This window comes from Triticum dicoccoides, chromosome 2A (genome assembly GCF_002162155.2).
Source record: "Triticum dicoccoides isolate Atlit2015 ecotype Zavitan chromosome 2A, WEW_v2.0, whole genome shotgun sequence".
Lineage (NCBI taxonomy): Eukaryota > Viridiplantae > Streptophyta > Magnoliopsida > Poales > Poaceae > Triticum > Triticum dicoccoides.
The window spans coordinates 129,542,165-129,560,882 of NC_041382.1; positions in this window are offsets into that span (position 1 = coordinate 129,542,165).

Here is an 18,718-nt window from a genome sequence, read left to right on the forward strand (position 1 = left end):
AAGATGGAATAAAGTTCACCCCGTCGTCTAGCGTCGTTGGAGGGCATGTGGATGAGTGTCTACAGCGGATCTCATAGGATTCGCTTGAGGCTGGTCTTTGGTGGATCTGCTTGGACCCAATTTTCGTTCGTCTTCATAGGTGTGTCTACAGATTGGATCCTTTCGATCTATATTTCTCTTCATCGGCGATGGTTGCTGTTCTGGTGCGCTGGTCTTGTAAGGCCTTAGCAGAACGACTTCATGACTGTTTACTATAACAAGTTTGGCCCGACTTCGGTGAAGGAGAGGTGATGATGGTGTTGCGCCTTCGGCTCGCTCCAATGCTTGTAGTTGTCGCTAGATGGTCTACAGACATCGATGTAATTTTTATTATTTCTATGTTCTTTGTATTATCATGGCATGAATAGATAGAAAGTTTCCTCACAAAAAAAGGATTATCCTCTATTCCAGGCGAGTGAATATCGTCAAGAGTTCTTTGTGCTTTGAAAACAGACATAGAGATACATTTTTGTGCTTTAAATCAGACTGGGAAAGTCAAAAAATTTAATTGCCCCGATAATCAAACATGTCTCCCCTCGTTGAGGAGGATGAGGATTTTAGTAGGGCATGTGCATCCCTATTGTACTCTCTCCGCTCATGGTCAAACATGACGAATTGCCTTCCCCCTATAATTCTCCTTCGGAATCAAGCCATAGTTGGTGAGTTTATTATTGTATTGCAGAGTTCTAATCACATCTAAACATTTAGAGAAAACTGTTGGGAGATGTAGAAGAAAACAAAAAGTTTCACGCTTACGCACACCTAAGATTAATATGAAGATGTATAACGGGTTGGGATCAAGACCGTTGTCGTCACCAAGTTGCAGCAGATGAAGAATGTGTCGGTGTAGATCGTATTTGGAGTCCCTCGAACAGTCGATGAGCGATCCTACGAACTGCCCATGAACAGTCCCTCGAACCGAAGACAGAAAGCGCACAGCCTCTCTACTTGGTTGCAAGCGTGCAACCTTCACAATCCGGCAGCGCTTTGCCGTCTAGAGCTAGTCGTCGCCGAAGAATTAGAACCACACTGGGCTTCTAATTATGAGGATTAGAGGAACTAGATCAAGCCCTAATTAGTCAATTATGACCAACTAGAACTAGGGTTAGATGAACTATAGAAGGCTCCAAAACTTGTGTGCACAATTGTGACCAATACCTCAAGTATATATAGGTTGGAGGGGAAGAGGAGTGTAGTTACCAAGGAGGGAAAACCTCCTTGGGGCGTCGACAAAGGGGGAAGGAGTTGGACTCCTGACCTAGTAGGATTCGGGCGCCCACAAGGAAGGGGGGGCATCTCCACTTGGGCCCTTGTGGCCCAAGTTGCCTTCCACCTCTTGGCCTTTAAAGGTCCGTTGACATTTAAATTAGTATAAAAGCCTTCAAATAATTACTAGACCCTAATATATATAATTTAACATCACTAGAAACATTTTACACCTATATATTAATTATCAGTAATACCCGGGATTACCCGATACGTACTCTCCGAAACCCTTCCAGTGACCCTGAAACACTTCCGGATCTTCTCAAAACTATTTCGAATATTAATGAAATAATTCCAAAAATTTATTATCATCACTCCTGTCCTACTAACACTCAGCAAATCGTGATTGCCTTAAACTTGTGATCCCATAGGTTTGGTAACTCATAGACATGAACGAAAGCGTTCATTCAATGACCGATAGCGGAACCGTGGACGTCCATATCAATCCCTATGAGCACACGAATGATATTTGAGTAAACCTTTGGTTTCATGCGATGTTCCCTTTGCTTCGTGATACTTTACAAAACCTAAGATGCATCGGTATCCTCCTGAGTCATCACATGCTCACTATACCGAAATCATCGTTACGGGTTTTGTTCTTCTTTCTCGTTGTCGTGTTCCTGCATCCCCTTGACGTAGTCACCTGTGTCTAGCCAGACAATGATGGATGCTGTCACACCGAGAGTGCCCTAAGAATATCTATCCATTGTCGGAGGAGCAAATCCCACTCTCGAGCTATCTAGTCCCTTGTCAAACTTTCCGACGAACCTATAAGTTGTCGTTATGATCACCGTGTTATAGGTGATGTTTGAGCAACCCCAAAGTCCACCATACGGTAAGAAGTGACTACGATACTTTCATGGTCTAAAGAGCAAAATCACATGTTAACACTCCGTGTTATTACAATTGATTACAGACGATATTATCTCAATTCATAACAAACAAGTTTGGGTCAATTCAATGTGATCGTTCTTCCAACATCATAATCTCAATGTTGTTTTAGGATATCCTTACACTTAACGATATCCTAAGATCCGGAAAACGTGATCACCAACAACACTTGAGCTAGTCTTAGGGGCGAGACTTGGAACCTTTGTTTTGTCCGTTTATCATTTCACACGTGCATATGAGTTTTCAACTGAATCGCATATTCTAGGATCATAGTGGTTATAGCATGAAATATAAACTCTTAATTATGAGCATGGAAATATAGTAATACAATATTATTGCCTCTAGGGCATATTTTCGACAGTCTCCAACTTGCACTAGAGTCAATAATCTAGTTAGCATATTTTCTTTTACACCAGTGGCAATCTGGTGTTTGTTCATGCTTTGCTTGTGGTATAGCCTTCGTCCTATCAGATCTTGACAACTTCAGATTTGTGTGTGTTATTTGCATATCCATGCACCTATCATGCTTTCACAAGAATTCATAATTTATGTGAAACGACCTTTGTATATATCGAATCACTGGTAGAACCTTTGATTCCTTAGATTGAGCTACATAACCACTACCGAGAATAGTGTTTTATTTGCACAATCATCTAGAAATACCAAGTTCATAAATGAACCTTTGATTCATCACCCTCTATTGTTGCTTCTAAACCAACAACATATTCAGCCTTCTATTATATAATTTACCACAATAACTTCCTTGGACCAATTCCGACTTACCGTGCCACAATTAATCATTTAGTTGAAAACGGAAATCGTTTGGAGCATTGATGAAGATTTTATCAATGTACTACCTACAATGAGTCTGTATTGATGTAACTGTTGGGGAACGCAGTATTTCAAAATTTTTGCCTACGATCACGCAAGATCTATCTAGTAGATGCATAGCAACGAGAGGGGAGAGTGTGTCTACGTACCCTCGTAGACCGAAAGCGGAAGCGTTTAATAACGCGGTTGATGTAGTCAAACGTCTTCACGATCCAACCGATCCAAGTACCGAACGCACGTCACCTCCGCGATCAGCACATGTTCAGCTCGATGATGTCCCTCGATCTCTTGATCTAGTTGAGGCCGAGGGAGAGTTCTGTCAGTACGGCGGTGTGGTGACGGTGATGATGTAGTTACCGACGTAGGGCTTCGCCTAAGCACTACAACGATATAACCAAGGTGTGTAACTGTGGAGGGGGGCACCACACACGGCTAAAAGATCAACTTGTGTGTTCTAGGGTGCCCCCTCCCCACGTATATAAAGGAGGGAGGAGGGGAGGGCCGTCCGACCCCTAGGGCGCGCCCAAGAGGGGAGTCCTACTAGGACTCCTAGTCTCTACTCCTAATGTCTCGGTTGGTAGTCTCCCTAGGTTAATTTTCGTCCCACCTATCATGGTTTTTTTCGTCCTCCCTCCCACCTCACTGTTCCAAAAAAAAAAATCAACCACAACCATAGTTCTCTCGCACGGCAGTTAATTTTCGTTGGTTCTTTTCCGTCTCCCTTCCCACCACACCGCTTCCTCTCGCACGTCGCAAAAAACCCAGGAACTGAGCCTCGTCGCACGAAACGAAATCAGAGGAACGAGGCCCCCTCGACTCCTCACTCGATCTGTTTCCAAGGGTGTGAACGCCGCCGCCGCCGCCGATCCCATCTTCCCCGGCCACATGCCTCGTCGGCGGCCTCCTCTCCCCCATCCACGCCGACGACCTCCCTCTACCCAGCCCTCTTCGTCAACCCGTCTCTCCAGCCCACCCGATGCCACGACGACCTAGCAGGCAGGTGGGAGGAGCCCTGCCCGGCCACAGAGACACCACCGACGGCCTCCTCCTCCCCCTCACCTTCTCTCCCTCTCCCAAGGGAGGGAAGGGAATGGAAGGGATCCGACGGCAAGGGGAGGCAACGCCCAGATCCGCAGCCGCACCGGTGGGCCGCCGTCCCTCGAGGTCGTCCATGGAGGTCCAACCCGGCTGCAGCCATGGACTGAGATGCCCAAAACCCTAGCTACCTGTGGAGGTCCGACACCTCAACCTCCAAGGAAAGGACGCGCGCCGGCTGCAGGCCATCTCCGGCGACCTCCGACCATGGTGCGCGCGCCTCCTTCCCTTGTCTTGTCGGTTTCTTCATGCCCCTCCTTGTGATTCCTTCCCTTTTCTTTGTTTTCTGTGCAGGTTGCTCGGATCTGGACCAACTGCTGCTCCTACTGCTTCAGGTGGACGAGGACAAGCCCTCCCTCATGGCTGCTGCGGCTGCCTACTCCCTCCTACCGCCTGGCTTGGTGTGGTGATCTCCACCCCCTTCCCTGCACATCTCATCTTTTGATTGCAAATGGTCTGGACACAACTTGGTGGTGTTTGCTAATGTGCACGTATCCGTCCAGTTTGAACATGTGTGCAATCAAATTGATATATATTGTGTTGTTTGATTCTTACTTGCTTGATTGAGCAGAGGAAAATCGTGTATAGATAGACACAATCATTGTTCTTCATTTTTGATAGCCCAAAGTCATTCTTCCGCACCACATAATTCTAATTGCTTGCTCGTTTGTATGGATTTCAAGTAATCTCTCTAGCATCCTTATTCTAACAAGTGGTTTGGTGCATGTTATTTATTAATGAACTTGATCAAAACTTCTTTATTTTAAGTACATTTGTACTTCCGGTTTATTCATCCAATTAGATTTGCAAACAACTTGCTTTTCTAGCATTGTCATTTCTTGTTGGCATTAGAAGATGTCTCTGCTTCACATTGTCACTTGCAATTGAAGGAAATTTGCCCTAGAGGCAATAATAAAGTTATTATTTATTTCCTCATATCATGATAAATGTTTATTATTCATGCTAGAATTGTATTAACCGGAAACATAATACATGTGCGAATACATAGACAAACATAGTGTCACTAGTATGCCTCTACTTGACTAGCTCGTTGATCAAAGATGGTTGAGCTTCCTAGCCATAGACATGAGTTGTCATTTGATTAACGGGATCACATAATTAGGAGAATGATGTGATTGACATGACCCATTCCGTTAGCTTAGCACTTGATCGTTTAGTTTACTACTATTGCTTTCTTCATGACTTATACATGTTCCTATGACTATGAGATTATGCAACTCCCGATTACCGGAAGAACACTTTGTGTGCTACCAAACATCACAACATAACTGGGTGATTATAAAGGTGCTCTACATGTGTCTCCAATGGTGTTCATTGAGTTGGCATAGATCGAGAATAGGATTTGTCACTCCGAATGTCGGAGAGGTATCTCTGGGACCTCTCGGTAATGCACATCACTATAAGCCTTGCAAGCAATGTGACTAATGATTTAGTTACGGGATGATGCATTACGGAACGAGTAAAGAGACTTGCCGGTAATGAGATTGAACTAGGTATTGAGATACCGACGATCGAATCTCAGGCAAGTAACATACCGATGACAAAGGGAACAACGTATGTTGTTATGCGGTTTGACCGATAAAGATCTTCGTAGAATATGTAGGAACCAATATGAGCATCCAGGTTCCGCTATTGGTTATTAACCGGAGACGTGTCTCGGTCATGTCTACATAGTTCTCGAACCCATAGGGTCCGCACGCTAAAAGTTCTGTGACGATCGGTATTATGAGTTTTTGTGTTTTGATGTACCTAAGGTAGTTCGGAGTCCCGGATATGATCACGGACATGACGAGGAGTCTCAAAATGGTCGAGATGTAAAGATTGATATATTGGACGACTATGTTCGGACACCGGAAGTGTTTCGGGAGGTTTCGCACATATACTGGAGTACCGGGGGGTTACCGGAACCCCCCGGGGAGTATATTGGGCCTAATGGGCCCTAGTGGGAGAAGAGAAGGGGCGGCCAGGGCAGCCGAGCGCCCCCCTTTCCTTCTCTCCTTTCTCTCCCTTCCTTCCCTTCTCCTACTCCTACTTGGAAGGGGGGGGGGGGTCCTACTCCCGGTGGGAGTAGGACTCCTCATGGGGCGCGCCATAGGAGGCAGGCCCCCTCCCCCTCCTCCACTCCTTTATATACGGGGAGGGGGCACCCCTTGGAGACACAACAATAGATCATTGATCTCTTAGCCGTGTGCGGTGCCCCCCTCCACCATAATCCACCTCGGTCAAATCGTAGCGGTGCTTAGGCGAAGCCCTGCGTCGGTAGCTTCATCAACACCGTCACCACACTGTCGTGTTGAGGAAGCTCTTCCCGAAAGCTCTACTGGACCGTGAGTTCGCGGGACGTCACCGAGCTGAATGTGTGCTTAACGCGGAGGTGACTTATGTTCGGTACCGAGGATCGGTCGACCGTGAAGACGTATGACTACATCAACCGCATTGTCATAATGCTTCCGGTTACGGTCTACGAGGGTATGTAGACAACACTCTCCCCTCTCGTTGCTATGCATCACCATGATCTTGCGTGTGTGTAAGATTTTTTTTGAAATTACTACGTTCCCCAACAGTGGCATCCGAGTCAGGTTTATGCGTAGATGTTATATGCACGAGTAGAACACAAGTGAGTTGTGGGCGATACAAGTCGTACTGCTTACCAGCATGTCATACTTTGGTTCGGCGGTATTGTTGGATGAAGCGGCCCAAACCGACATTACGCGTACGCTTACGCGAGACTGGTTCTACCGACGTGCTTTGCACACAGGTGGCCGACGGGTGTCAGTTTCTCCAACTTTAGTTGAACTGAGTGTGACTACACTCGGTCCTTGTTGAAGGTTAAAACAACACTAACTTGACGAACTATCGTTGTGGTTTTGATGCGTAGGTAAGAACGGTTCTTGCTCGCCCGTAGCAGCCACGTAAAACTTGGAACAACAAAGTAGAGGACGTCTAACTTGTTTTTGCAGGGCATGTTGTGATGTGATATGGTCAAGGCATGATGCTATATTTTATTGTATGAGATGATCATGTTTTGTAACGGAGTTATCGGCAACTGGCAGGAGCCATATGGTTGTCGCTTTATTGTATGAAATGCAATCGCCATGTAATTGATTTACTTTATCACTAAGCGGTAGCGATAGTCGTAGAAGCAATAGTTGGCGAAACGACAATGATGCTACGATGGAGATCAAGGTGTCGCGCCGGTGACGATGGTGATGATGACGGTGCTTTGGAGATGGAGATCAAAGGCACAAGATGATAATGGCCATATCATATCACTTATATTGATTGCATGTGATGTTTATCCTTTATGCATCTTATTATGCTTTGATTGACGGTAGCATTATAAGATGATCTCTCACTGAAAAATTCAAGGTACAAGTGTTCTCCTTGAGTATGCACCGTTGCAAAAGTTCGTCTTGCCGAGATACCATGTGATGATCGGGTATGATAAGCTCAACATTCTTATACAACGGGTGCAAGCCAGTTTTGCACACGCAGAATACTCGAGTTAAACTTGACGAGCCTAGCATATACAAATATGGCCTCGGAACACTGAGACCGAAAGGTCGAGCGTGAATCATATAGTAGATATGATCGACATAGTGATGTTCACCATTGAAAACTACTCCATTTCACGTGATGATCGGTTATGGTTTAGTTGATTTGGATCACGTGATCACTTAGATGATTAGAGGGATATCTATCTAAGTGAGAGTTCTTAAGTAATATGATTAATTGAACTTAAATTTATCATGAACTTAGTACCTGATAGTATTTTGCTTGTCCATATTGATGTGGATAGATGGCTCGTGCTGTTGTTCCGTTAAATTTTAATGCGTTCCTTGAGAAAGCAAAGTTGAAAGATGATGGTAGCAATTACACGGACTGGGTCCGTAACTTGAGGATTATCCTCATTGCTGCACAGAAGAATTACGTCCTGGAAGCACTGCTAGGTGTACAACTTGCGCCGGCAACTGCAGACATTGTGAATGCCTGGCAGTCGCGCGTTGATGACTACTCGATAGTTCAGCGTGCCATGCTTTACGACCTAGAACCGGGACTTCAACGACGTTTTGAACGTCATGGAGCATATGAGATGTTCTAGGAGTTGAAGTTAATATTTCAAGCAAATGCTCGGATTGAGAGATATGAAGTCTCCAATAAGTTCTACAGCTGCAAGATGGAGGATAATATTTCTGTCAGTGAACATATACTCAGAATGTCTGGGTATTGCAATCACTTGATTCAACTGGGAGTTAATCTTCCGGATGATAGTGTCATTGACAGAATTCTTCAATCACTGCCACCAAGCTACAAGAGCTTCGTGATGAACTATAATATGCAAGGGATGGATAAGACAATTCCCGAGCTCTTCGCAATGCTAAAAGCCGCGGAGGTAGAAATCAAGAAGGAGCATCAAGTGTTGATGGTCAACAAGACCACCAGTTTCAAGAAAAAGGGTAAAGGGAAGAAGAAGGGGAACTTCAAAAAGAACGACAAACAAGTTGCTGCTCAGGAGAAGAAACCCAAGTCTGGACCTAAGCCTGAGACTAAGTGTTTCTACTTCAAACAGACTGGTCACTGGAAGCGGAACTGCTCCAAGTATTTGGCGGATAAGAAGGATGGCAAGGTGAACAAAGGTATATGTGATATACATGTTATTGATGTGTACCTTACTAGAGCTCGCAGTAGCACCTGGGTATTTGATACTGGTTCTGCTGCTAATATTTGCAACTCGAAACAGGGACTACAGATTGAGCGAACATTGGTTAAGGACGAGGTGACAATGCGCATGGGAAATGGTTCCAAAGTCGATGTGATCGCCGTCGACACGCTACCTCTACATCTACCTTTGAGATTAATTTTAGACCTAAATAATTGTTATTTGGTGCCAGCGTTAAGCATGAACATTATATCTGGATCTTGTTTGATGCGAGACGATTATTCATTTAAATCTGAGAATAATGGTTGTTCTATTTATATGAGTAATATATTTTATGGTCTTGCTCCCTTGAAGAGTGGTCTATTTGTGTTGAATCTCGATAGTAGTAACACACATATTCATAATGTTGAAGGAAAAAGATGCAGAGTTAATAATGATAGTGCAACTTATTTGTGGCACTGCCATTTAGGTCATATTGGTGTAAAGCGCATGAAGAAACTCCATACTGATGGACTTCTGGAATAACTTGGTACTTGCGAACCATGCCTCATGGGCAAGATGACTAAAACGCCGTTCTCTGGAATAATGGAGCGAGCAACAGATTTATTGGAAATCACACATACTGATGTATGTGGTCCAATGAATGTTGAGGCTCGCGGCGAGTATCGTTATTTTCTCACCTTCACAGATGATTTGAGCAGATATGGGTATATCTACTTAACGAAACATAAGTCTGAAACATTTGAAAAGTTCATAGAATTTCAGAGTGAAGTGGAAAATCATCATAACAAGAAAATAAAGTTTCTACGATCTGATCATGGAGGAGAATATTTGAGTTACGAGTTTGGTCTATATTTGAAACAATGCGGAATAGTTTCGCAACTCACGCCACCCGGAACACCACAGCGTAATGGTGTGTCCGAACGTCGTAATCGTACTTTACTAGATATGGTACAATCTATGATGTCTCTTACTGATTTACCGCTATCGTTTTGGGGTTATGCTTTAGAGACGGCTGCATTCACATTAAATAGGGCACCATCGAAATCCGTTGAGATGACGCCTTATGAACTATGGTTTGGCAAAAAACCAAAGTTGTCATTTCTTAAAGTTTGGGGTTGTGATGCTTATGTGAAATAGCTTCAATCTGATAAGCTCGAACCCAAATCGGAGAAATGTGTCTTCATAGGATACCCAAAGGAAACTATTGGGTATACCTTCTATCACAGATCCGAAGGCAAGACATTTGTTGCTAAGAATGGATCCTTTCTAGAGAAGGAGTTTCTCTCGAAAGAAGTGAGTGGGGGGAAAGTAGAACTTGATGAGGTAACTGTACCTGCTCCCTTATTGGAAAGTAGTTCATCACAGAAACCGGTTTCTGTGACACCTACACCAATTAGTGAGGAAGCTAATGATGATGATCTTGAAACTTCAGATCAATTTACTACCGAACCTCGTAGGTCAAGCAGAGTAAGATCCGCACCAGAGTGGTACGGTAATCCTGTTCTGGAATTCATGTTACTTGACCATGATGAACCTACGAACTATGAAGAAGCGATGGTGAGCCCAGATTCCGCAAAATGGCTCGAGGCCATGAAATCTGAGATGGTATACATGTATGAGAACAAAGTGTGGACTTTGGTTGACTTGCCCGATGATCGGCAAGCCATAGAGAATAAATGGATCTTCAAGAAGAAGACTGACGCTGACGGTAATGTTACTGTCTACAAAGCTTGACTTGTTGCGAAAGGTTTTCGACAAGTTCAAGGGGTTGACTACGATGAGACTTTCTCACCCATAGCGATGCTTAAGTCTGTCTGAATCATGTTAGCAATTGCCGCATTTTATGATTATGAAATTTGGCAAATGGATGTCAAAACTGCATTCCCGAATGGATTTCTGGAAGAAGACTTGTATATGATGCAACCAGAAGGTTTTGTCGATCCAAAGGGTGCTAACAAAGTGTGCAAGCTCCAACGATTCATTTATGGACTGGTGCAAGCCTCTCGGAGTTGGAATAAACTTTTGATAGTGTGATCAAAGCATATGGTTTTATACAGACTTTTGGAGAAGCATGTATTTACAAGAAAGTGAGTGGGAGCTCTGTAGCATTTCTAATATTATATGTGGATGCCATATTGTTGATTGGAAATGATATAGAATTTTTGGATAGCATAAAAGGATACTTGAATAAGAGTTTTTCAATGAAAGAGCTCGGAGAAGCTGCTTATATGTTGGGCATCAAGATCTATAGAGATAGATCAAGACGCTTAATTAGACTTTCACAAAGCACATACCTTGATAAAGTTTTGAAGAAGTTCAAAATGGATCAAGCAAAGAAAGGGTTCTTGCCTGTGTTACAAGGTGTGAAGTTGAGTAAGACTCAATGCCCGACCACTGCAGAAGATAGAGAGAAAATGAAAAGTGTTCCCTATGCTTCAGCCATATGCTCTATCATGTATGCAATGTTGTGTACTAGACCTGATGCGTGCCTTGCTATTAGTTTAGCAGGGAGGTACCAAAGTAATCCAGGAGTGGATCACTGGACAGCGGTCAAGAATATCCTGAAATACCTGAAAAGGACTAAGGATATGTTTCTCGTTTATGGAGGTGACAAAGAGCTCGTCGTAAATGGTTACGTCGATGCAAGCTTTGACACTGATCCGGACGATTCTAAATCACAAACCAGATACGTGTTTATATTGAACGGTGGAGCTGTCAGTTGGAGCAGTTCTAAACAAAGCGTCGTGGCGGGATCTACATGTGAAGCGGAGTACATAGCTGCTTCGGAAGCGGCAAATGAAGGAGTCTGGATGAATGAGTTCATATCCGATCTAGGTGTCATACCTAGTACATCGGGTCTAATGAAAATCTTTTGTGACAATACTGGTGCAATTGCCTTGGCAAAGGAATCCAGATTTCACAAGAGAACCAAGCACATCAAGAGACGCTTCAATTCCATCCGGGATCAAGTCCAGGTGGGAGACATAGAGATTTGCAAGATACATGCAGATCTGAATGTTGCAGACCCGTTGACTAAGCCTCTTCCATGAGCAAAACATGATCAGCACCAAGACTCCATGGGTGTTAGAATCATCACAATGTAATCTAGATTATTGACTCTAGTGTAAGTGGGAGACTGAAGGAAATATGCCCTAGAGTCAATAATAAAGTTATTATTTATTTCCTCATATCATGATAAATGTTTATTATTCATGCTAGAATTGTATTAACCGGAAACATAATACATGTGCGAATACATAGACAAACATAGTGTCACTAGTATGCCTCTACTTGACTAGCTCGTTGATCAAAGATGGTTGAGCTTCCTAGCCATAGACATGAGTTGTCATTTGATTAACGGGATCACATAATTAGGAGAATGATGTGATTGACATGACCCATTCCGTTAGCTTAGCACTTGATCGTTTAGTTTACTGCTATTGCTTTCTTCATGACTTATACATGTTCCTATGACTATGAGATTATGCAACTCCCGATTACCGGAAGAACACTTTGTGTGCTACCAAACATCACAACGTAACTGGGTGATTATAAAGGTGCTCTACATGTGTCTCCAATGGTGTTCATTGAGTTGGCATAGATCGAGAATAGGATTTGTCACTCCGAATGTCGGAGAGGTATCTCTGGGACCTCTCGGTAATGCACATCACTATAAGCCTTGCAAGCAATGTGACTAATGATTTAGTTACGGGATGATGCATTACGGAACGAGTAAAGAGACTTGCCGGTAATGAGATTGAACTAGTTATTGAGATACCGACGATCGAATCTCAGGCAAGTAACATACCGATGACAAAGGGAACAACGTATGTTGTTATGCGGTTTGACCGATAAAGATCTTCGTAGAATATGTAGGAACCAATATGAGCATCCAGGTTCCTCTATTGGTTATTGACCGGGGACGTGTCTCGGTCATGTCTACATAGTTCTTGAACCCATAGGGTCCGCACGCTAAAAGTTCTGTGACGATCGGTATTATGAGTTTTTGTGTTTTGATGTACCGAAGGTAGTTCGGAGTCCCGGATATGATCACGGACATGACGAGGAGTCTCGAAATGGTCAAGAAGTAAAGATCGATATATTGGACGACTATGTTTAGACACCGGAAGTGTCTCGGGAGGTTTCAGACATATACCGGAGTACCGGGGGGTTACCGAAACCCCCCGGGGAGTATATTGGGCCTAATGGGCCCTAGTGGGAGAAAAGGAGGGGCGGCCAGGGCAGCCGAGCGCCCCCTCCCCCTCTAGTCCGAATTGGACAAGGAGGGGGGCGGCGCCCCCTTTCCTTCTCTCCTTTCTCTGCCTTCCTTCCCTTCTCCTACTCCTACTTGGAAGGGGGGGGGTCCTACTCCCGGTGGGAGTAGGAATCCTCATGGGGCACGCCATAGGAGGCCGGCCCCCTCCCCCTCCTCCACTCCTTTATATACGGGGAGGGGGGCACCCCATGGAGACACAACAATAGATCATTGATCTCTTAGCCGTGTGCGGTGCCTCCCTCCACCATAATCCAGCTCGGTCATATCGTAGCGGTGCTTAGGTGAAGCCCTGTGTCGGTAGCTTCATCAACACCGTCACCACACCTTCGTGCCGACGAAGCTCTTCCCAGAAGCCCTACTGGATCGTGAGTTCCCGGGATGTCACTGAGTTGAACGTGTGCTGAACGCGGAGGTGCCGTACGTTCGGTACTGAGGATCGGTCGATCGTGAAGACGTACGACTACATAAACCGCGTTGTCATAACGCTTCCGCTTACGGTCTACAAGGGTACGTAGATGACACTCTCCCCTCTCGTTGCTATGCATCACCATGATCTTGCGTGTGCATAGGAATATTTTTCAAATTACTACGTTCCCCAACAGCAATATGGATTGTTCTTAAAAGTGGCAAATGCCGCATCATTACTTACGGTCCTGCCGATTGTAGGAGAGCAGTATTCTTCCATCTCCAATCAGAAATAGCTGCTAACTAAGCGCATCAATTAGAAGAGAAGTTAGAGCTGACGGGAGTGGTGCTAGCAGTTTCCACAATAATCGTTTGGCAGATAAATATATATCTTCTCATTTTTCAGATTTTGTTGTTCAATCCAGTTAAATCTATTAGCTTACTGGTTGTGGTATAACTCTTTCTATAATTTACAATGTGATTTCCATGCCTATTGATTTAACTTGATGAGAAAAATCAAACCTATGTTATTCAAAATTTAGTGGGGACCGTTCTTGATTTTTGAGTGCACTGCCTAGAAGGTAGATCTGAATAAATCTTCTATAAAATAAACATATTTTATGGTTAAATTTTGTATTTTTTATAAGCAGATACCATTCATTGTTTTTTCATTTACAACTGCACATGTTCAGTTATGTGTCCATATATGCGGTACGGAGTTTTAGATATGAAGCAAACAGTTCAAGGTATTTCGTATTGGCAGAGCTTAATCCGTGATGTGTGATGCTTTCTAATGGCACTGTATATTGTATAATTTAACATATAACTCGTTATAATTCGGTTAAGTCGTACTTATAAATCTTACAACCAACATGTGTAGTGATCTACTCAGCCACCTTCTTAAAAGTGAAATTTCTTGCCAATTATAGCTGCATGCAAGAATTGATTTTCTATCTAGTAGCTATTAGTATGTTTTAGAAGGGAGATTACTTTGCTTCAGGGTACAAGATGTTGTGATCTTTGTTTTTATTGCCTTCTTGTATTTCTGACATTGACTTCCTTCTTTTCCTTTCATTCTCAGTGAACAAAGGAAGCCTTGCGCCAAGGAGAAGCAGAACACTCATTGTTTCTTGTATTCACCATATTGTAGGAAGAAATGTCCAAGGTAATCAAAATTTATTGGGAATACCCATGCCCGCAATTAGATTACAATACATATTTTTTATGATAGTTGAATGGTGCTCAAATCTGTGTCCTAAAAGTAGCTCAATGGTATTTACCTGAATGAGTGCCCACAATGTCCACTAGAGGTGTGATGTTAATCTGAAGGTGTTTGTTTCAGTCTAAGGCAAGGAAGTTTTAGAGGCCATCAATAGCTTTCCAAAGATACAATGTTTGTGCAATTCAGAATAGTGATGGTCAAGATATCCCCAAATAGCAGTTCTGCTGTTCCAGGATTTTCAGTCCAAGCAGATTTATGTTTTGCAAGAAATAGTCTACTTTTTACATGCAGAACCAGTTTTTCGCCACAACATGAATTTCTTGCTGATATACTAAGTGTGCTCATATGCTTGATTTGGTCAAGTAGAGCAAGCTTTACATATTTCAGAATTCAGTTAATGGCAGAAGTTACAATTCTGGTTCCTTTTCAGTTGGCAGTGGGCATCATATATTTCGCATTGTGTTGTTGCAAAGTAGTACTGTTTAATGATATGGTCTTACCACTAGCTCTACAAGGGTATTATCCATGGTCCCTGCTTGTATTGCATTGCATATATACCACAATTTGTTTGATAGCTTGACTGAACTTTGGCCGCTGCTCCATCGATGGCCAAATCATAGGTTGCAGCTTGATCTGGGACTTGCAGTAGGAAAGCAAGCATCGATGTCTTCTTACGTAAGTGAATTGTATCCTTGTTGAACTATACATCTCGAGTTATTTAACTAAACATGCTCCACTGTTATTGTCATGTCAAGATTAAAATCTTGCATGCATTATAATACCAGGCACTAAATGCCCATGCTATTTTTGGTTAGTTTGACTCGAAGGGAGTTGTACTCCAAGAGTCCATGAGATTTCATTTCCAAAATGAGGATAAACTGATAGTAGGTACAACTGACTGAAGGAAATATGCCCTAGAGGCAATAATAAAGTTGTTATTTATATTTCCTTATATCATGATAAATGTTTATTATTCATGCTAGAATTGTACTAACCGGAAACTTAGTACATGTGTGAATACATAGACAAACAGAGTGTCACTAGTATGCCTCTACTTGACTAGCTCGTTAATCAAAGATGGTTAAGTTTTCTAGCCATGGACAAAGAGTTGTCATTTGATAAACGGGATCACATCATTAGAGAATGATGTGATTGACTTGACCCATCCGTTAGCTTAGCACGATGATCGTTTAGTTTGTTGCTATTGCTTTCTCCATAACTTATACATGTTCCTATGACTATGAGATCATGCAACTCCCGAATACCGGAGGAGCACTTTGTGTGCTACCAAACGTCACAACGTAACTGGGTGATTATAAAGGTGCTCTATAGGTGTCTCAGATGGTGTTTGTTGAGTTGGCATAGATCGAGATTAGGATTTGTCACTCCGTCTATCAGAGAGGTATCTCTGGGCCCTCTCGGTAATGTTCATCACTATGAGCCTTGCAAGCAATGTGACTAATGAGTTAGTTGCGGGATGATGCATTACAGAACAAGTAAAGAGACTTGCCGGTAACGAGATTGAACTAGGTATTGAGATACCGACGATCGAATCTCGGGCAAGTAACATACCGATGATAAAGGGAACAACGTATGTTGTTATGAGGTTCGACCGATAAAGATCTTCGTAGAATATGTAGGAGCCAATATGGGCATCCAGGTTCCACTATTGGTTATTGACCAGAGAGGTGTCTCAGTCATGTCTACATAGTTCTCGAACCCATAGGGTCCGCACGCTTAACGTTAGATGATGATATAGTACTATATGAGTTATGTATGTTGGTGACCGAATGTTGTTCGGAGTCCCGGATGAGATCACGGACATGACGAGGAACTCCGGAATGGTCCGGAGACAAAGATTGATATATGGGATAATAGTGTTTGGTCTCCAGAAGGGTTCCAGAATTCACCGGAAGGGGTTCCAGATGTTTCTCGAAATGTTTGGGTACGACAACACTTTATTTGGGCCAAAGGGGAAAGCCCACAAGGTTTTTGGAAAGAGCAAAAGGAAGTTTTGCGGAGTCCAGGGGCCAGACGCTAGTGTCCAGACGCCGGGATCCCTGGTGTCTAGTCCTGGAGTCCGAGAAGGACTCTTGCCTTTCTAGTGAAACCTACTTTGTGTAGGCTTTTACTCCAAGTTTCGACCCCAAGGCTCAAAAATATAAATAGAGGGGTAGGGCTAGCACCCAGGACCCATCAAGAAACACCAAGCCATGTTCCGGCAACCCCGTCCCCTCTAGTTTAGCCTCCATCATAGTTTTCATAGTGCTTAGGCGAAGCTGTCGGTGTCAAAACTGGCGGATCTCGGGTAGGGGGTCCCGAACTGTGCATCTAGGCTGGATGGTAACAGGAGACAAGGGACACGAAGTTTTACCCAGGTTCGGGCCCTCTCGATGGAGGTAAAACCCTACATCCTGCTTGATTAATATTGATGATATGGGTAGTACAAGAGTAGATCTACCACGAGATCGAGGAGGCTAAACCCTAGAAGCTAGCCTATGGTATGATTGTTGATGTGTATGTTGTCCTACGGACTAAAACCCTTCGGTTTATATAGACACCGGATAGGGTTAGGGTTACATAGAGTCGGTTACAATGGTAGGAGATCTTCATATCCGTATCGCCAAGCTTGCCTTCCACGCCAAGGAAAGTCCCTTCCGGACACGGGACGGAGTCTTCAATCTTGTATCTTCATAGTCCAGGAGTTCGGCTGAAGGTATAGTCCGGTTATCCGAACACCCCCTAATCCAGGACTCCCTCAGTAGCCCCCGAACCAGTCTTCAATGACGATGAGTCCGGCATGCAGATTGTCTTCGGCATTGCAAGGCGGGTTCTCCTCCAAATTCCGTGCACCTGTTTGAATAAAGTCCGGTTTCTTGTAGATGTTGCGCTCCTTGGCTTCTACGCCCAATAATGGCCGCTTCCCACGTGTCAAACGAATATGAAAAGTCCGAGTGTTTTTACATTCACACCCCTAGCTGCGTAAATGTGCTGCCCTATTTAAGGGGACGGGGATTTAGATCCAATCCACACCTTCTCCCCTCCGCGAGTGTTCATCAGAGTGCATCCGACAAAGGTCCATTCCACCATGGCTAGCCATCACAACTCCTCCCCTCGCCCTTCCAGCCCTAAGCCTGAATATTGGGAGAGATGTTCCACCCCGCATAGCGAGCTAGTGATGCTCCAGACCAAGGGATTTCTCCCCCCGGCCTATATGGTCCCGGTTCGAGCCGGTCTTGCCATCTACAATGGCTGAGAGCAAGCAGAGAATGCCCCTAATCCCTCCAAAGGAGAGCGGGTGTGCCTTGTCCCTTACTTAATAAGGGGGCTCGGATTTCCAATCCACCCATTTCTCTGGGGGCTGCTGGAGTTCTACGGCCTCTAGCTACATCATCTCACGCCTGCCTCAGTATTGCATATCGCGGGCTTTGTAGTCCTCTGCGAGCTATTCTTGGGTGTTGAAGCTCATTTCGGACTGTGGAAGGAGCTATTTTGCCTCGTGCCCCGTTCCAAGAAGGGGTCAATGTATCAGGTGGGCGGAGCCGAAGTGTGGCACATCGCCGGGACCGGATATCTGTCCGGAACCCCAAAGAAGGGGTCCGAAGACTGGCCCTCAGAATGGTTCTATATAGAAGACGTCCCTCTGCCGGATCCTGTCCGGATCGGCCTCCCTGAATTCAACAGTGCTCCCTTAAAGAAGCGCCTAAGTTGGCGCCCACGGAGCCCTCAGAGGGAAAGTGACAGGGACATCATTTACCTGATGGGCCGAATAAGATTGTTAGCCCATTCCGGACTAACCATGATCGGGGTTATGGCCGAATGCATTATGCGGGGGGTGCAGCCGCTTCAGTATAGAAGCCACCCCATGTGGGACTTCAACGGGGAGGACGACACCACCCGCTACGGTCGTAAGGGGCCAGATTCAGCTGCCGCTCTACTAAAGATCTTGTCCACTTTGTATAAGGGAGAAGAGGAGGAATTTCTCCGCGTCAACCCTCAGGGTGGATTC